Source organism: Symphodus melops (genome assembly GCF_947650265.1).
Source record: "Symphodus melops genome assembly, chromosome: 16".
Classification (NCBI taxonomy): domain Eukaryota; kingdom Metazoa; phylum Chordata; class Actinopteri; order Labriformes; family Labridae; genus Symphodus; species Symphodus melops.
Window position 1 is genome coordinate 16,913,267 of NC_136706.1, and position 21,692 is coordinate 16,934,958.

The window sequence follows — 21,692 nt, forward strand, 5'->3', positions numbered from 1 at the left end:
ATAAGGCTTTTATGAGGAATAAACAAAAACACATTAAAACGGACAGACAGAATCAAACTAACAAGTCTAAGAATGTAACATACATTCTGTTGTAGTAATAGATAACTGAAGCCTGATCCAAGCTTTCTCTCCACATTTGGAAGACCACTTATAACCAAAGTGACAATTATTTATGGTAGCCTTCGCTCAGGTTTCTCCTGTATAATGCAATGAGCCTTTTAGGCAAACAGGGCCTCTGGGACTCAGTTGAAATCGGGGTCAACAGAACACTGGTCACCTGCAAGTCCTGGCTTTCTGGTCTTTTAGATTTTGAAACAACAGTTCAAGGAACTTTGGCTCTCTGCACCCTGGTGCAGAGAGCCAAATATAACAACAGATGATGTTATCTAGGGCCTTCTCTTTCAGTGATGTCAGTGAAATGTTTTATTCATGCACCTGATTCGTATTCAAACAGTGTAACCCAAAATCGGTTAATAATTAAAAAATGCATTAAGCATAGAAAAATATCAATTTATTATGAAATAGTATTTCATACTTTCAGTTTATTTTTTTTATTAAATACCCGAGTAAAATTCCTAACAAGTTAAGGATGTTATGGACTATATTCATATGAGCTCCTGGGCCATGAATGTTTCATGTGAACGCTGCACTCTCTCCCTTCACTGGTGCTAATGTGGCAGCTGGAGGTGGCCACTTTCTAAGGTTGAAGGTAAAACCTTTATTTAGACACGAGGCTTACAACTGACACCACATACTGTCTCTACTTATAACTCTTGCGAACTCACTGTGTGTCTTCGGTATCTCACAGTGACTTCAGAAGGACATACACACACACACACACACACACACACACGCACACATGCACACAAACACACACATCATTATGTCAAACATCTAAACAGTTAAGCCACTGATGGACTGATGTTTGATCTCTGTTAAGACAAAAGTCTTAACACGGAGTAGTCAGTCAAAACCAGAGGGATGTTTCATCCCTCTGTTAAATTATTCACATTCAGAGTATTTTGTCTTCTAAGTCTAACAAAGCTTTCAAATCAACACTGTGATTTGTTCTTTAAGAGAAGTAACTAACTGCCTGAATATCTTATGTTTAAATACTCTTAGCAGGTAACTTATAGATGATTATTTAATTGACGGGCACTTCATTAACCTTTATATTGATTTGTTTGTTGTATGATTCAGATCAGAGTCTCTTCACTCCGTAATCATTGTTTAATGCCTTACCTTTTAATATGGGTTCAGTTTTCCATTAAGAACTGTATCAGACTAGTTCATAAAAAATCCTGTTGTCAAATGTTGGATGTGCTTTCATGAGATTAATATCAGGAGTAGAAATCTTGTTTTTTGGTTCAGAGTAATTTCAGAGTGACGTGAAGAAAAATTAAATAACAAGATCTATCAGACCTCCATTTTAAGAATCGGTTTGTCCAGTTGGTTTGTTTTTCATACAAAATTTTCCACCTCAAGGGATTTAAATCTACGAAACATTTTAAATGAGAAATGGTCAAATCAGGAGATATTAAAAAAGGAAAACAGGAAACAAGTGTTCATATATATTAAGAGGAGAACATCTCAATCAATCAATCAATCAATCAATCTTTATTTATATAGCGTCAATTCATAACAGGCGTTATCTCAAGACACTTTACAAAAGCAGGTAAAGGACCTTACTGTTTGTCTGTTAACATTAACAAAAGGGCAGGTAACAAGACCATGCTCATTGTTATGTTTACAAAAAGCAGGTAAAGGACCTTACTGATGGCTATATTACAAGAGCCCAGCTTAATCCGTCATGGCGTGGCAAGAAAAAACTTCCTTTTAACAGGCAGAAATCTTCAGCAGACCCGGGCTCATGACGGAACAGCCATCTGCTAAACTGTGCTGGGCTTGAAAATGGGATGGGGGAGATGGGACAAGATGCAGAAAGAAGAATAGGATGGGATAGGTTGGGGGGGGGGGGGGGGGTCTGGGCAGGCCATCCTCAGGGGGAGGGGGGGGGGGTTGTTTGGGCAGGCCATCCTCACCAACAGTCCCAAGGAACCTAAGAGAGCTCAAGGAACCTAAGAGAGCTCAAAAGGAGAGGTTAGAATACAAAGATAGTGATCTCACTAAGCAAACATTTGTTGGTCCTGAAACTCAACACTCAAGAAATTTCTGTTCGTACCAAATAGGACATGATGCAATCTAAGAAAGTCATGAAGAATCCGTGTTTGCTGAATGAATAGATCATTGACATATCTTAGATTTTCTTGGTTTCATTTGAAACCTGATTTCTAAAACAATCCTGAATACATTCTGATGTAGCTTAATAACAAGATGCCTCAATGATGCAGCTAAAGGAGCACATACAGATCTCTGCGTGTGTTAGCTTTACTACGGTACATTAAACAAAAGCAACAGCTTTTAGGACAGTCTTCTGAGTATGTTATTTCAGGAAATAACTGAAGTGGACGCCACGCTGGCAATGAAAAGCACTCACAGCACTTTGTCATAAAATGCGTAAACTCACGTATGAGCTGTAAATAGCTGTGGGGAAAGACACCAGCTCACCACTCAGAAACGCACCGTGTCAAACAAAAGCTAAAAATGCAGGCAGAGGACGGGTTTCTCTTTTTCTCACCTTCACAGGTTATGTACATTTATGCTATATAAGTTTAAGTCCAATGCTAATGCTAACTGCACAGGTTTAACCTGTAATTATGTTTACTCTTACTCACATAGGGGGCTCCTAAATCTTGTTTGGGGATTATTGTATACAGAGGGGAGGGGGGACAGCATGTGTGTATTGTAACTAATGTCTTGTGTCCTGCCTGTCTGTATACTGCTACTGGATGCCTTGAATTTCCCTCGGGATCAATAACGTATCCATCCATCCATCCATCTATCTCTGCAGACACAAAGTTCTGGTATTCTTCCATCAGATGTGTGTTCGCTTCGTCTTTGCTCTGTACGCAGCGGGATAAGGATAAGTCGCGCTTTATCTAATGCAAGACAAGCTAGCTATCAAACATGCACATCTGCAGTGTAAAAAAAAAGTTTAAAGTTTCGTATATTCTGATAAATATTGAGTGTAACTAATGATAACTGGACGTCTTCATGTGGTGGTGGCTCTGTGGTTATTTTTCATTTTCGTACTCGATATCGTGTTTGAGCACAAACTCCAAGCAAAGTCACCGCCTCACACGTACGGAGGCTCTTAGGTGATGATTGAGTCTGTATTTATTGTTCATGTAAAAGTCACAGACTAACTTTTAAAGCTTTCAGGATGTAACACTGTTACATTTTGGTTGAAATATCAAAACACAGCGACTCATGAGAGGAGAATGTTTGGCTTGCAGACAGGTTGCTGTGGCAACGGTTGCTGTGGTAACATTCCATTGGAACTATCACCTTGTTTACGGCCATTTTAAATTCTCATGTATTTTGTTATTGTTTGATTTGAAAACGTGAATAAGTATAGCAGGGTAAAATAGAGGAAAGTTTGGAACTCACATCAAAGGTAAACAGAACCTGAACGTGTCATCAAAGCAATGATTAGAGTGTATATATGCTGGCTATCAGCTCTTCAGTCATTCGGATTTCAGATTTGTCAGAGGTAACATTACTGAGACAAGGAGATATCTTCAACTCATAACTAAGGCAGACAACTGAACCTTATCAGAATCAACTGCAACTGTTCACATCAGCTTTCCTTTCAACACTGATTCAACCAGCCGGTCAAAATGCCCCGACAAAGAAAATCAGAAAAAACGGCTCAGACCTCAAAAAAAGTGGTCATTGGAAAATGCAAACGGCAGGAAGACTTTGTCGATACATTTGGAGAAGATTTTAAAGACCTGAATACGGAGAAGGAAAGCTGCAAAAAGAAAAAGAGAGAAAGAAAAAAGAGAATCAGGGTGTGTGATCAGTTGGAGAAGGAGTTGACAAGAACACAATCCGAGGAAGAAGTGGATGTGGAGGAACAGCAGGTTTCCAGTGATGACTTTCCTGAAATCACACAACGGAAAGCCGAGGAGATGGAAGCTGTGAAGAACATGCCAAGGGGAGAGGACGATGTCGTCCAAGAACAGCAGGCCGACATCCTTCAGCCAGAGCTCGAGGAGAAAATACAGTCTCTGGAAGACGAAGAAGCGATCTCCGACCTGAGAGCTGAAAAAGACCCCTTGAGTCCACTGGAGAGGCATCTCTTGGAAGAGCAGGAGCAGGAGCTCCTCAGGAAAGAGGTTGAGAAAGAGGACAAGCAGCTCGAACAGAAACAGAAACAAAGCAAGAAGAATGTCGCTGCTGAGCTCCGGGTAGAAAGAGAGAAGAACGAGCTTCTTCAAGAAGAAATGGAGAAACTCCAAATTTCTTTCACTGAGCTCAGCCAACGTTATGAGAGAGATGTCATGAGTGTCCAACATCAGGCTGACACCCTGCAAAGTAAACTTATGAAGGAGGTCCAGTCGAATGAAGACAGGGCGGTGAAGGACCAACAAGTTATCAAGAACCTGAAAGCTGAGCTACAAGCCCTCCATAGAAAGATGGCAAAGGAGAACGACATGAAGAAGAACAAGGCTTCGGAGGAGGCCCTTTGTATCAGAGAGCTTGAAGAAGTAAAAGCTCAGCTCAGTCTCCAGACCTCGCTCAACGTTGAGCTTTCCAGTGAACTCAAAGCTGAGAAAGAGAAACGTATGGAGGAGGCCATTTATGTCGGAGAGCTTAAGGAAGTTAAAGCTCAGCTCAGTCTCCAGACCTCATTCAACTTTGAGCTTTCCAATGAGCTCAAGGCTGAGAAGGAGAAACGTTTAGAGGAGCATCAGACTGAGCTGGGCGAGCAGGAGCATCCCTCTTCCGAACTCCAGGCTGAGGTCCCAGAGAAGGCTTCATGGTTCAAGAAGTTCAGACATGCTATTGGACTGAGAAAGCCAAAGTCTTGGAAGAAGAAGAAGGAGACCAGCACCTAATCCTTCTGACTCCACCTTACCTCCCAAAGAATTCCTCTCCTCTCAACACCATCACCGTGGGTTTTCCCCGGGTCGCTCTGGTTTGTCCCACAAATCCAATAATTGGAAAAAATAAATATTTATTGAATATTAAACAATTGTACTATTCTACATAATGTGTCTTTAACAGACCCATACAATCTTTAGTGTTGTTGATCATATTTCAGTGTAATAATTCTATTAAAACAGTGTGACATAGTTAAAAAATGTGACTTTTAGTGATGACTCCATAATGTACTATAACTGATGACTAAAAGTCACATTTTAAGAAACAATTATTAAAGTACCAAACTTTTACTTCAATGTGTTCATCTCTTGCCCCAAAATTCACCAAAAACAGTCAAAGGCAAGCATTTGTTTTTGAAGGATTTATTTTAGTTTTGTTTTTATGATCTCATCCATTAGGACAGTGAGGTTGAAGAAAATCAGGATAGAATGGGGACTGACATGCAGTAAAGTAGCCAAAGTAGGAGTTGAACCCCGACTGTCCACTCGGAGGATTAAATCCTCCAAACATTGGGCCCAACCTCACCACTAGGCCACCTGCGCCTGCGTTTATAAAAAAACCACAAAAAAAACACTCTATTGCTTTTCTAAACATGAACGCGATCAGTAATTTTCAAAACTATAGCCAAATTAGAATTTGAAATATTTCTTGAATATCAGGATATTTTCTTGTTATGTTTCAATTGAATGAGATGGTTCTCCAAGCTATTTTAATTAGTACCATGGCTGAGTGGATCTCAAGATGCCTTTTGATGTATCAAAATGTCATAAAAGGGAAAATATAAATCGTGGAAATATACCATTCATTTGGGCACCATTGGTTTATCTAATATTTGTTTGGTTCCCCTTGAACTTTCCCCTAAAGTACCGCTACTTTGAACTGGGGTTATCAAACACCAGCTCACCACTCAGAAACGCACCGTGTCAAACAAAAGCTAAAAATGCAGGCAAAGGACGGGTTTCTCTTTTTCTCACCTTCACAGGTTATGTACATTTATGCTATATAAGTTTTAGTCCAATGCTAATGCTAACTGCACAGGTTTAACCTGTAATTATGTTTACTCTTACTCACATAGGGGGCTCCTAAATCTTGTTTGGGGATTATTGTATACAGAGGGGAGGGGGGACAGCATGTGTGTATTGTAACTAATGTCTTGTGTCCTGCCTGTCTGTATACTGCTACTGGATGCCTTGAATTTCCCTCGGGATCAATAACGTATCCATCCATCCATCCATCTCTGCAGACACAAAGTTCTGGTATTCTTCCCTCAGATGTGTGTTCGCTTCGTCTTTGCTCTGTACGCAGCGGGATAAGGATAAGTCGCGCTTTATCTAATGCAAGACAAGCTAGCTATCAAACATGCACATCTGCAGTGTAAAAAAAAAGTTTAAAGTTTCGTATATTCTGATAAATATTGAGTGTAACTAATGATAACTGGACGTCTTCATGTGGTGGTGGCTCTGTGGTTATTTTTCATTTTCGTACTCGATATCGTGTTTGAGCACAAACTCCAAGCAAAGTCACCGCCTCACACGTACGGAGGCTCTTAGGTGATGATTGAGTCTGTATTTATTGTTCATGTAAAAGTCACAGACTAACTTTTAAAGCTTTCAGGATGTAACACTGTTACATTTTGGTTGAAATATCAAAACACAGCGACTCAAGAGAGGAGAATGTTTGGCTTGCAGATAGGTTGCTGTGGCAACGGTTGCTGTGGTAACATTCCATTGGAACTATCACCTTGTTTACGGCCATTTTAAATTCTCATGTATTTTGCTATTGTTTGATTTGAAAACGTGAATAAGTATAGCAGGGTAAAATAGAGGAAAGTTTGGAACTCACATCAAAGGTAAACAGAACCTGAACGTGTCATCAAAGCAATGATTAGAGTGTATATATGCTGGCTATCAGCTCTTCAGTCATTCGGATTTCAGATTTGTCAGAGGTAACATTACTGAGACAAGGAGATATCTTCAACTCATAACTAAGGCAGACAACTGAACCTTATCAGAATCAACTGCAACTGTTCACATCAGCTTTCCTTTCAACACTGATTCAACCAGCCGGTCAAAATGCCCCGACAAAGAAAATCAGAAAAAACGGCTCAGACCTCGAAAAAAGTGGTCATTGGAAAATGCAAACGGCAGGAAGACTTTGTCGATACATTTGGAGAAGATTTTAAAGACCTGAATACGGAGAAGGAAAGCTGCAAAAAGAAAAAGAGAGAAAGAAAAAAGAGAATCAGGGTGTGTGATCAGTTGGAGAAGGAGTTGACAAGAACACAATCCGAGGAAGAAGTGGATGTGGAGGAACAGCAGGTTTCCAGTGATGACTTTCCTGAAATCACACAACGGAAAGCCGAGGAGATGGAAGCTGTGAAGAACATGCCAAGGGGAGAGGACGATGTCGTCCAAGAACAGCAGGCCGACATCCTTCAGCCAGAGCTCGAGGAGAAAATACAGTCTCTGGAAGACGAAGAAGCGATCTCCGACCTGAGAGCTGAAAAAGACCCCTTGAGTCCACTGGAGAGGCATCTCTTGGAAGAGCAGGAGCAGGAGCTCCTCAGGAAAGAGGTTGAGAAAGAGGACAAGCAGCTCGAACAGAAACAGAAACAAAGCAAGAAGAATGTCGCTGTTGAGCTCCGGGTAGAAAGAGAGAAGAACGAGCTTCTTCAAGAAGAAATGGAGAAACTCCAAATTTCTTTCACTGAGCTCAGCCAACGTTATGAGAGAGATGTCATGAGTGTCCAACATCAGGCTGACACCCTGCAAAGTAAACTTATGAAGGAGGTCCAGTCGAATGAAGACAGGGCGGTGAAGGACCAACAAGTTATCAAGAACCTGAAAGCTGAGCTACAAGCCCTCCATAGAAAGATGGCAAAGGAGAACGACATGAAGAAGAACAAGGCTTCGGAGGAGGCCCTTTGTATCAGAGAGCTTGAAGAAGTAAAAGCTCAGCTCAGTCTCCAGACCTCGCTCAACGTTGAGCTTTCCAGTGAACTCAAAGCTGAGAAAGAGAAACGTATGGAGGAGGCCATTTATGTCGGAGAGCTTAAGGAAGTTAAAGCTCAGCTCAGTCTCCAGACCTCATTCAACTTTGAGCTTTCCAATGAGCTCAAGGCTGAGAAGGAGAAACGTTTAGAGGAGCATCAGACTGAGCTGGGCGAGCAGGAGCATCCCTCTTCCGAACTCCAGGCTGAGGTCCCAGAGAAGGCTTCATGGTTCAAGAAGTTCAGACATGCTATTGGACTGAGAAAGCCAAAGTCTTGGAAGAAGAAGAAGGAGACCAGCACCTAATCCTTCTGACTCCACCTTACCTCCCAAAGAATTCCTCTCCTCTCAACACCATCACTGTGGGTTTTCCCCGGGTCGCTCTGGTTTGTCCCACAAATCCAATAATTGGAAAAAATAAATATTAATTGAATATTAAACAATTGTACTATTCTACATAATGTGTCTTTAACAGACCCATACAATCTTTAGTGTTGTTGATCATATTTCAGTGTAATAATTCTATTAAAACAGTGTGACATAGTTAAAAAATGTGACTTTTAGTGATGACTCCATAATGTACTATAACTGATGACTAAAAGTCACATTTTAAGAAACAATTATTAAAGTACCAAACTTTTACTTCAATGTGTTCATCTCTTGCCCCAAAATTCACCAAAAACAATCAAAGGCAAGCATTTGTTTTTGAAGGATTTATTTTAGTTTTGTTTTTATGATCTCATCCATTAGGACAGTGAGGTTGAAGAAAATCAGGATAGAATGGGGACTGACATGCAGTAAAGTAGCCAAAGTAGGAGTTGAACCCCGACTGTCCACTCGGAGGATTAAATCCTCCAAACATTGGGCCCAACCTCAGCACTAGGCCACCTGCACCTGCGTTTATAAAAAAAAAACCCAAAAAAACACTCTATTGCTTTTCTAAACATGAACGCGATCAGTAATTTTCATAACTATAGCCAAATTAGAATTTGAAATATTTCTTGAATATCAGGATATTTTCTTGTTATGTTTCAATTGAATGAGATGGTTCTCCAAGCTATTTTAATTAGTACCATGGCTGAGTGGATCTCAAGATGCCTTTTGATGTATCAAAATGTCATAAAAGGGAAAATATAAATCGTGGAAATATACCATTCATTTGGGCACCATTGGTTTATCTAATATTTGTTTGGTTCCCTTTGAACTGTCCCCTAAAGTACCGCTACTTTGAACTGGGGTTATCAAACACCAGCTCACCACTCAGAAACGCACCGTGTCAAACAAAAGCTAAAAATGCAGGCAGAGGACGGGTTTCTCTTTTTCTCACCTTCACAGGTTATGTACATTTATGCTATATAAGTTTTAGTCCAATGCTAATGCTAACTGCACAGGTTTAACCTTTAATTATGTTTACTCTTACTCACATAGGGGGCTCCTAAATCTTGTTTGGGGATTATTGTATACAGAGGGGAGGGGGGACAGCAGGTGTGTATTGTAACTAATGTCTTGTGTCCTGCCTGTCTGTATACTGCTACTGGATGCCTTGAATTTCCCTCGGGATCAATAACGTATCCATCCATCCATCCATCCATCTCTGCAGACACAAAGTTCTGGTATTCTTCCATCAGATGTGTGTTCGCTTCGCCTTTGCTCTGTACGCAGCGGGATAAGGATAAGTCGCGCTTTATCTAATGCAAGACAAGCTAGCTATCAAACATGCACATCTGCAGTGTAAAAAAAAAGTTTAAAGTTTCGTATATTCTGATAAATATTGAGTGTAACTAATGATAACTGGACGTCTTCATGTGGTGGTGGCTCTGTGGTTATTTTTCATTTTCGTACTCGATATCGTGTTTGAGCACAAACTCCAAGCAAAGTCACCGCCTCACACGTACGGAGGCTCTTAGGTGATGATTGAGTCTGTATTTATTGTTCATGTAAAAGTCACAGACTAACTTTTAAAGCTTTCAGGATGTAACACTGTTACATTTTGGTTGAAATATCAAAACACAGCGACTCATGAGAGGAGAATGTTTGGCTTGCAGATAGGTTGCTGTGGCAACGGTTGCTGTGGTAACATTCCATTGGAACTATCACCTTGTTTACGGCCATTTTAAATTCTCATGTATTTTGTTATTGTTTGATTTGAAAACGTGAATAAGTATAGCAGGGTAAAATAGAGGAAAGTTTGGAACTCACATCAAAGGTAAACAGAACCTGAACGTGTCATCAAAGCAATGATTAGAGTGTATATATGCTGGCTATCAGCTCTTCAGTCATTCGGATTTCAGATTTGTCAGAGGTAACATTACTGAGACAAGGAGATATCTTCAACTCATAACTAAGGCAGACAACTGAACCTTATCAGAATCAACTGCAACTGTTCACATCAGCTTTCCTTTCAACACTGATTCAACCAGCCGGTCAAAATGCCCCGACAAAGAAAATCAGAAAAAACGGCTCAGACCTCGAAAAAAGTGGTCATTGGAAAATGCAAACGGCAGGAAGACTTTGTCGATACATTTGGAGAAGATTTTAAAGACCTGAATACGGAGAAGGAAAGCTGCAAAAAGAAAAAGAGAGAAAGAAAAAAGAGAATCAGGGTGTGTGATCAGTTGGAGAAGGAGTTGACAAGAACACAATCCGAGGAAGAAGTGGATGTGGAGGAACAGCAGGTTTCCAGTGATGACTTTCCTGAAATCACACAACGGAAAGCCGAGGAGATGGAAGCTGTGAAGAACATGCCAAGGGGAGAGGACGATGTCGTCCAAGAACAGCAGGCCGACATCCTTCAGCCAGAGCTCGAGGAGAAAATACAGTCTCTGGAAGACGAAGAAGCGATCTCCGACCTGAGAGCTGAAAAAGACCCCTTGAGTCCACTGGAGAGGCATCTCTTGGAAGAGCAGGAGCTCCTCAGGAAAGAGGTTGAGAAAGAGGACAAGCAGCTCGAACAGAAACAGAAACAAAGCAAGAAGAATGTCGCTGCTGAGCTCCGGGTAGAAAGAGAGAAGAACGAGCTTCTTCAAGAAGAAATGGAGAAACTCCAAATTTCTTTCACTGAGCTCAGCCAACGTTATGAGAGAGATGTCATGAGTGTCCAACATCAGGCTGACACCCTGCAAAGTAAACTTATGAAGGAGGTCCAGTCGAATGAAGACAGGGCGGTGAAGGACCAACAAGTTATCAAGAACCTGAAAGCTGAGCTACAAGCCCTCAATAGAAAGATGGCAAAGGAGAACGACATGAAGAAGAACAAGGCTTCGGAGGAGGCCCTTTGTATCAGAGAGCTTGAAGAAGTAAAAGCTCAGCTCAGTCTCCAGACCTCGCTCAACGTTGAGCTTTCCAGTGAACTCAAGGCTGAGAAGGAGAAACGTATGGAGGAGGCCATTAGTATCAGAGAGCTTGAGGAAGTAAAAGCTCATCTCAGTCTCCAGACCTCGCTCAACGTTGAGCTTTCCAGTGAACTCAAAGCTGAGAAAGAGAAACGTATGGAGGAGGCCATTAGTATCAGAGAGCTTGAGGAAGTAAAAGCTCAGCTCAGTCTCCAGACCTCGTTCAACTTTGAGCTTTCCAATGAGCTCAAGGCTGAGAAGGAGAAACGTTTAGAGGAGCATCAGACTGAGCTGGGCGAGCAGGAGCATCCCTCTTCCGAACTCCAGGCTGAGGTCCCAGAGAAGGCTTCATGGTTCAAGAAGTTCAGACATGCTATTGGACTGAGAAAGCCAAAGTCTTGGAAGAAGAAGAAGGAGACCAGCGCCTAATCCTTCTGACTCCACCTTACCTCCCAAAGAATTCCTCTCCTCTCAACACCATCACCGTGGGTTTTCCCCGGGTCGCTCTGGTTTGTCCCACAAATCCAATAATTGGAAAAAATAAATATTAATTGAATATTAAACAATTGTACTATTCTACATAATGTGTCTTTAACAGACCCATACAATCTTTAGTGTTGTTGATCATATTTCAGTGTAATAATTCTATTAAAACAGTGTGACATAGTTAAAAAATGTGACTTTTAGTGATGACTCCATAATGTACTATAACTGATGACTAAAACTCACATTTTAAGAAACAATTATTAAAGTACCAAACTTTTACTTCAATGTGTTCATCTCTTGCCCCGAAATTCACCAAAAACAGTCAAAGGCAAGCATTTGTTTTTGAAGGATTTATTTTAGTTTTGTTTTTATGATCTCATCCATTAGGACAGTGAGGTTGAAGAAAATCAGGATAGAATGGGGACTGACATGCAGTAAAGTAGCCAAAGTAGGAGTTGAACCCCGACTGTCCACTCGGAGGATTAAATCCTCCAAACATTGGGCCCAACCTCACCACTAGGCCACCTGCGCCTGCGTTTATAAAAAAAACCCCAAAAAACACTCTATTGCTTTTCTAAACATGAACGCGATCAGTAATTTTCAAAACTATAGCCAAATTAGAATTTGAAATATTTCTTGAATATCAGGATATTTTCTTGTTATGTTTCAATTGAATGAGATGGTTCTCCAAGCTATTTTAATTAGTACCATGGCTGAGTGGATCTCAAGATGCCTTTTGATGTATCAAAATGTCATAAAAGGGAAAATATAAATCGTGGAAATATACCATTCATTTGGGCACCATTGGTTTATCTAGTATTTGTTTGGTTCCCTTTGAACTGTCCCCTAAAGTACCGCTACTTTGAACTGGGGTTATCAAACACCAGCTCACCACTCAGAAACGCACCGTGTCAAACAAAAGCTAAAAATGCAGGCAGAGGACGGGTTTCTCTTTTTCTCACCTTCACAGGTTATGTACATTTATGCTATATAAGTTTTAGTCCAATGCTAATGCTAACTGCACAGGTTTAACCTGTAATTATGTTTACTCTTACTCACATAGGGGGCTCCTAAATCTTGTTTGGGGATTATTGTATATAGAGGGGAGGGGGGACAGCATGTGTGTATTGTAACTAATGTCTTGTGTCCTGCCTGTCTGTATACTGCTACTGGATGCCTTGAATTTCCCTCGGGATCAATAACGTATCCATCCATCCATCCATCTCTGCAGACACAAAGTTCTGGTATTCTTCCATCAGATGTGTGTTCGCTTCGTCTTTGCTCTGTACGCAGCGGGATAAGGATAAGTCGCGCTTTATCTAATGCAAGACAAGCTAGCTATCAAACATGCACATCTGCAGTGTAAAAAAAAAGTTTAAAGTTTCGTATATTCTGATAAATATTGAGTGTAACTAATGATAACTGGACGTCTTCATGTGGTGGTGGCTCTGTGGTTATTTTTCATTTTCGTACTCGATATCGTGTTTGAGCACAAACTCCAAGCAAAGTCACCGCCTCACACGTACGGAGGCTCTTAGGTGATGATTGAGTCTGTATTTATTGTTCATGTAAAAGTCACAGACTAACTTTTAAAGCTTTCAGGATGTAACACTGTTACATTTTGGTTGAAATATCAAAACACAGCGACTCATGAGAGGAGAATGTTTGGCTTGCAGATAGGTTGCTGTGGCAACGGTTGCTGTGGTGACATTCCATTGGAACTATCACCTTGTTTACGGCCATTTTAAATTCTCATGTATTTTGTTATTGTTTGATTTGAAAACGTGAATAAGTATAGCAGGGTAAAATAGAGGAAAGTTTGGAACTCACATCAAAGGTAAACAGAACCTGAACGTGTCATCAAAGCAATGATTAGAGTGTATATATGCTGGCTATCAGCTCTTCAGTCATTCGGATTTCAGATTTGTCAGAGGTAACATTACTGAGACAAGGAGATATCTTCAACTCATAACTAAGGCAGACAACTGAACCTTATCAGAATCAACTGCAACTGTTCACATCAGCTTTCCTTTCAACACTGATTCAACCAGCCGGTCAAAATGCCCCGACAAAGAAAATCAGAAAAAACGGCTCAGACCTCGAAAAAAGTGGTCATTGGAAAATGCAAACGGCAGGAAGACTTTGTCGATACATTTGGAGAAGATTTTAAAGACCTGAATACGGAGAAGGAAAGCTGCAAAAAGAAAAAGAGAGAAAGAAAAAAGAGAATCAGGGTGTGTGATCAGTTGGAGAAGGAGTTGACAAGAACACAATCCGAGGAAGAAGTGGATGTGGAGGAACAGCAGGTTTCCAGTGATGACTTTCCTGAAATCACACAACGGAAAGCCGAGGAGATGGAAGCTGTGAAGAACATGCCAAGGGGAGAGGACGATGTCGTCCAAGAACAGCAGGCCGACATCCTTCAGCCAGAGCTCGAGGAGAAAATACAGTCTCTGGAAGACGAAGAAGCGATCTCCGACCTGAGAGCTGAAAAAGACCCCTTGAGTCCACTGGAGAGGCATCTCTTGGAAGAGCAGGAGCTCCTCAGGAAAGAGGTTGAGAAAGAGGACAAGCAGCTCGAACAGAAACAGAAACAAAGCAAGAAGAATGTCGCTGTTGAGCTCCGGGTAGAAAGAGAGAAGAACGAGCTTCTTCAAGAAGAAATGGAGAAACTCCAAATTTCTTTCACTGAGCTCAGCCAACGTTATGAGAGAGATGTCATGAGTGTCCAACATCAGGCTGACACCCTGCAAAGTAAACTTATGAAGGAGGTCCAGTCGAATGAAGACAGGGCGGTGAAGGACCAACAAGTTATCAAGAACCTGAAAGCTGAGCTACAAGCCCTCAATAGAAAGATGGCAAAGGAGAACGACATGAAGAAGAACAAGGCTTCGGAGGAGGCCCTTTGTATCAGAGAGCTTGAAGAAGTAAAAGCTCAGCTCAGTCTCCAGACCTCGCTCAACGTTGAGCTTTCCAGTGAACTCAAGGCTGAGAAAGAGAAACGTATGGAGGAGGCCATTAGTATCAGAGAGCTTGAGGAAGTAAAAGCTCAGCTCAGTCTCCAGACCTCGCTGAACCTTGAGCTTTCCAATGAACTCAAGGCTGAGAAAGAGAAACGTACGGAGGAGGCCATTTGTATCAGAGAGCTTGAAGAAGTAAAAGCTCAGCTCAGTCTCCAGACCTCGCTCAACGTTGAGCTTTCCAGTGAACTCAAAGCTGAGAAAGAGAAACGTATGGAGGAGGCCATTTATGTCGGAGAGCTTAAGGAAGTTAAAGCTCAGCTCAGTCTCCAGACCTCATTCAACTTTGAGCTTTCCAATGAGCTCAAGGCTGAGAAGGAGAAACGTTTAGAGGAGCATCAGACTGAGCTGGGCGAGCAGGAGCATCCCTCTTCCGAACTCCAGGCTGAGGTCCCAGAGAAGGCTTCATGGTTCAAGAAGTTCAGACATGCTATTGGACTGAGAAAGCCAAAGTCTTGGAAGAAGAAGAAGGAGACCAGCACCTAATCCTTCTGACTCCACCTTACCTCCCAAAGAATTCCTCTCCTCTCAACACCATCACCGTGGGTTTTCCCCGGGTCGCTCTGGTTTGTCCCACAAATCCAATAATTGGAAAAAATAAATATTTATTGAATATTAAACAATTGTACTATTCTACATAATGTGTCTTTAACAGACCCATACAATCTTTAGTGTTGTTGATCATATTTCAGTGTAATAATTCTATTAAAACAGTGTGACATAGTTAAAAAATGTGACTTTTAGTGATGACTCCATAATGTACTATAACTGATGACTAAAAGTCACATTTTAAGAAACAATTATTAAAGTACCAAACTTTTACTTCAATGTGTTCATCTCTTGCCCCAAAATTCACCAAAAACAGTCAAAGGCAAGCATTTGTTTTTGAAGGATTTATTTTAGTTTTGTTTTTATGATCTCATCCATTAGGACAGTGAGGTTGAAGAAAATCAGGATAGAATGGGGACTGACATGCAGTAAAGTAGCCAAAGTAGGAGTTGAACCCCGACTGTCCACTCGGAGGATTAAATCCTCCAAACATTGGGCCCAACCTCACCACTAGGCCACCTGCGCCTGCGTTTATAAAAAAACCACAAAAAAAACACTCTATTGCTTTTCTAAACATGAACGCGATCAGTAATTTTCAAAACTATAGCCAAATTAGAATTTGAAATATTTCTTGAATATCAGGATATTTTCTTGTTATGTTTCAATTGAATGAGATGGTTCTCCAAGCTATTTTAATTAGTACCATGGCTGAGTGGATCTCAAGATGCCTTTTGATGTATCAAAATGTCATAAAAGGGAAAATATAAATCGTGGAAATATACCATTCATTTGGGCACCATTGGTTTATCTAATATTTGTTTGGTTCCCTTTGAACTGTCCCCTAAAGTACCGCTACTTTGAACTGGGGTTATCAAACACCAGCTCACCACTCAGAAACGCACCGTGTCAAACAAAAGCTAAAAATGCAGGCAAAGGACGGGTTTCTCTTTTTCTCACCTTCACAGGTTATGTACATTTATGCTATATAAGTTTTAGTCCAATGCTAATGCTAACTGCACAGGTTTAACCTGTAATTATGTTTACTCTTACTCACATAGGGGGCTCCTAAATCTTGTTTGGGGATTATTGTATACAGAGGGGAGGGGGGACAGCATGTGTGTATTGTAACTAATGTCTTGTGTCCTGCCTGTCTGTATACTGCTACTGGATGCCTTGAATTTCCCTCGGGATCAATAACGTATCCATCCATCCATCCATCTCTGCAGACACAAAGTTCTGGTATTCTTCCCTCAGATGTGTGTTCGCTTCGTCTTTGCTCTGTACGCAGCGGGATAAGGATAAGTCGCGCTTTATCTAATGCAAGACAAGCTAGCTATCAAACATGCACATCTGCAGTGTAAAAAAAAAGTTTAAAGTTTCGTATATTCTGATAAATATTGAGTGTAACTAATGATAACTGGACGTCTTCATGTGGTGGTGGCTCTGTGGTTATTTTTCATTTTCGTACTCGATATCGTGTTTGAGCACAAACTCCAAGCAAAGTCACCGCCTCACACGTACGGAGGCTCTTAGGTGATGATTGAGTCTGTATTTATTGTTCATGTAAAAGTCACAGACTAACTTTTAAAGCTTTCAGGATGTAACACTGTTACATTTTGGTTGAAATATCAAAACACAGCGACTCAAGAGAGGAGAATGTTTGGCTTGCAGATAGGTTGCTGTGGCAACGGTTGCTGTGGTAACATTCCATTGGAACTATCACCTTGTTTACGGCCATTTTAAATTCTCATGTATTTTGCTATTGTTTGATTTGAAAACGTGAATAAGTATAGCAGGGTAAAATAGAGGAAAGTTTGGAACTCACATCAAAGGTAAACAGAACCTGAACGTGTCATCAAAGCAATGATTAGAGTGTATATATGCTGGCTATCAGCTCTTCAGTCATTCGGATTTCAGATTTGTCAGAGGTAACATTACTGAGACAAGGAGATATCTTCAACTCATAACTAAGGCAGACAACTGAACCTTATCAGAATCAACTGCAACTGTTCACATCAGCTTTCCTTTCAACACTGATTCAACCAGCCGGTCAAAATGCCCCGACAAAGAAAATCAGAAAAAACGGCTCAGACCTCGAAAAAAGTGGTCATTGGAAAATGCAAACGGCAGGAAGACTTTGTCGATACATTTGGAGAAGATTTTAAAGACCTGAATACGGAGAAGGAAAGCTGCAAAAAGAAAAAGAGAGAAAGAAAAAAGAGAATCAGGGTGTGTGATCAGTTGGAGAAGGAGTTGACAAGAACACAATCCGAGGAAGAAGTGGATGTGGAGGAACAGCAGGTTTCCAGTGATGACTTTCCTGAAATCACACAACGGAAAGCCGAGGAGATGGAAGCTGTGAAGAACATGCCAAGGGGAGAGGACGATGTCGTCCAAGAACAGCAGGCCGACATCCTTCAGCCAGAGCTCGAGGAGAAAATACAGTCTCTGGAAGACGAAGAAGCGATCTCCGACCTGAGAGCTGAAAAAGACCCCTTGAGTCCACTGGAGAGGCATCTCTTGGAAGAGCAGGAGCAGGAGCTCCTCAGGAAAGAGGTTGAGAAAGAGGACAAGCAGCTCGAACAGAAACAGAAACAAAGCAAGAAGAATGTCGCTGTTGAGCTCCGGGTAGAAAGAGAGAAGAACGAGCTTCTTCAAGAAGAAATGGAGAAACTCCAAATTTCTTTCACTGAGCTCAGCCAACGTTATGAGAGAGATGTCATGAGTGTCCAACATCAGGCTGACACCCTGCAAAGTAAACTTATGAAGGAGGTCCAGTCGAATGAAGACAGGGCGGTGAAGGACCAACAAGTTATCAAGAACCTGAAAGCTGAGCTACAAGCCCTCCATAGAAAGATGGCAAAGGAGAACGACATGAAGAAGAACAAGGCTTCGGAGGAGGCCCTTTGTATCAGAGAGCTTGAAGAAGTAAAAGCTCAGCTCAGTCTCCAGACCTCGCTCAACGTTGAGCTTTCCAGTGAACTCAAAGCTGAGAAAGAGAAACATATGGAGGAGGCCATTAGTATCAGAGAGCTTGAGGAAGTAAAAGCTCAGCTCAGTCTCCAGACCTCGTTCAACTTTGAGCTTTCGAATGAGCTCAAGGCTGAGAAGGAGCAACGTATGGAGGAGGCCATTTATGTCGGAGAGCTTAAGGAAGTTAAAGCTCAGCTCAGTCTCCAGGCCTCGCTCAACTTTGAGCTTTCCAATGATTTCAAGGCTGAGAAGGAGAAACGTTTAGAGGAGCATCAGACTGAGCTGGGCGAGCAGGAGCATCCCTCTTCCGAACTCCAGGCTGAGGTCCCAGAGAAGGCTTCATGGTTCAAGAAGTTCAGACATGCTATTGGACTGAGAAAGCCAAAGTCTTGGAAGAAGAAGAAGGAGACCAGCACCTAATCCTTCTGACTCCACCTTACCTCCCAAAGAATTCCTCTCCTCTCAACACCATCACTGTGGGTTTTCCCCGGGTCGCTCTGGTTTGTCCCACAAATCCAATAATTGGAAAAAATAAATATTAATTGAATATTAAACAATTGTACTATTCTACATAATGTGTCTTTAACAGACCCATACAATCTTTAGTGTTGTTGATCATATTTCAGTGTAATAATTCTATTAAAACAGTGTGACATAGTTAAAAAATGTGACTTTTAGTGATGACTCCATAATGTACTATAACTGATGACTAAAAGTCACATTTTAAGAAACAATTATTAAAGTACCAAACTTTTACTTCAATGTGTTCATCTCTTGCCCCAAAATTCACCAAAAACAATCAAAGGCAAGCATTTGTTTTTGAAGGATTTATTTTAGTTTTGTTTTTATGATCTCATCCATTAGGACAGTGAGGTTGAAGAAAATCAGGATAGAATGGGGACTGACATGCAGTAAAGTAGCCAAAGTAGGAGTTGAACCCCGACTGTCCACTCGGAGGATTAAATCCTCCAAACATTGGGCCCAACCTCAGCACTAGGCCACCTGCACCTGCGTTTATAAAAAAAAAACCCAAAAAAACACTCTATTGCTTTTCTAAACATGAACGCGATCAGTAATTTTCATAACTATAGCCAAATTAGAATTTGAAATATTTCTTGAATATCAGGATATTTTCTTGTTATGTTTCAATTGAATGAGATGGTTCTCCAAGCTATTTTAATTAGTACCATGGCTGAGTGGATCTCAAGATGCCTTTTGATGTATCAAAATGTCATAAAAGGGAAAATATAAATCGTGGAAATATACCATTCATTTGGGCACCATTGGTTTATCTAATATTTGTTTGGTTCCCTTTGAACTGTCCCCTAAAGTACCGCTACTTTGAACTGGGGTTATCAAACACCAGCTCACCACTCAGAAACGCACCGTGTCAAACAAAAGCTAAAAATGCAGGCAGAGGACGGGTTTCTCTTTTTCTCACCTTCACAGGTTATGTACATTTATGCTATATAAGTTTTAGTCCAATGCTAATGCTAACTGCACAGGTTTAACCTTTAATTATGTTTACTCTTACTCACATAGGGGGCTCCTAAATCTTGTTTGGGGATTATTGTATACAGAGGGGAGGGGGGACAGCAGGTGTGTATTGTAACTAATGTCTTGTGTCCTGCCTGTCTGTATACTGCTACTGGATGCCTTGAATTTCCCTCGGGATCAATAACGTATCCATCCATCCATCCATCCATCTCTGCAGACACAAAGTTCTGGTATTCTTCCATCAGATGTGTGTTCGCTTCGCCTTTGCTCTGTACGCAGCGGGATAAGGATAAGTCGCGCTTTATCTAATGCAAGACAAGCTAGCTATCAAACATGCACATCTGCAGTGTAAAAAAAAAGTTTAAAGTTTCGTATATTCTGATAAATATTGAGTGTAACTAATGATAACTGGACGTCTTCATGTGGTGGTGGCTCTGTGGTTATTTTTCATTTTCGTACTCGATATCGTGTTTGAGCACAAACTCCAAGCAAAGTCACCGCCTCACACGTACGGAGGCTCTTAGGTGATGATTGAGTCTGTATTTATTGTTCATGTAAAAGTCACAGACTAACTTTTAAAGCTTTCAGGATGTAACACTGTTACATTTTGGTTGAAATATCAAAACACAGCGACTCATGAGAGGAGAATGTTTGGCTTGCAGATAGGTTGCTGTGGCAACGGTTGCTGTGGTAACATTCCATTGGAACTATCACCTTGTTTACGGCCATTTTAAATTCTCATGTATTTTGTTATTGTTTGATTTGAAAACGTGAATAAGTATAGCAGGGTAAAATAGAGGAAAGTTTGGAACTCACATCAAAGGTAAACAGAACCTGAACGTGTCATCAAAGCAATGATTAGAGTGTATATATGCTGGCTATCAGCTCTTCAGTCATTCAGATTTCAGATTTGTCAGAGGTAACATTACTGAGACAAGGAGATATCTTCAACTCATAACTAAGGCAGACAACTGAACCTTATCAGAATCAACTGCAACTGTTCACATCAGCTTTCCTTTCAACACTGATTCAACCAGCCGGTCAAAATGCCCCGACAAAGAAAATCAGAAAAAACGGCTCAGACCTCGAAAAAAGTGGTCATTGGAAAATGCAAACGGCAGGAAGACTTTGTCGATAGATTTGGAGAAAATTTTATAGACCTGAATACGGAGAAGGAAAGCTGCAAAAAGAAAAAGAGAGAAAGAAAAAAGAGAATCAGGGTGTGTGATCAGTTGGAGAAGGAGTTGACAAGAACACAATCCGAGGAAGAAGTGGATGTGGAGGAACAGCAGGTTTCCAGTGATGACTTTCCTGAAATCACACAACGGAAAGCCGAGGAGATGGAAGCTGTGAAGAACATGCCAAGGGGAGAGGACGATGTCGTCCAAGAACAGCAGGCCGACATCCTTCAGCCAGAGCTCGAGGAGAAAATACAGTCTCTGGAAGATGAAGAAGCGATCTCCGACCTGAGAGCTGAAAAAGACCCCTTAAGTCCACTGGAGAGGCATCTCTTGGAAGAGCAGGAGAAGGAGCTCCTCAGGAAAGAGGTTGAGAAAGAGGACAAGCAGCTCGAACAGAAACAGAAACAAAGCAAGAAGAATGTCGCTGCTGAGCTCCGGGTAGAAAGAGAGAAGAACGAGCTTCTTCAAGAAGAAATGGAGAAACTCCAAATTTCTTTCACTGAGCTCAGCCAACGTTATGAGAGAGATGTCATGAGTGTCCAACATCAGGCTGACACTCTGCAAAGTAGACTTATGAAGGAGGTCCAGTCGAATGAAGACAGGGCGGTGAAGGACCAACAAGTTATCAAGAACCTGAAAGCTGAGCTACAAGCC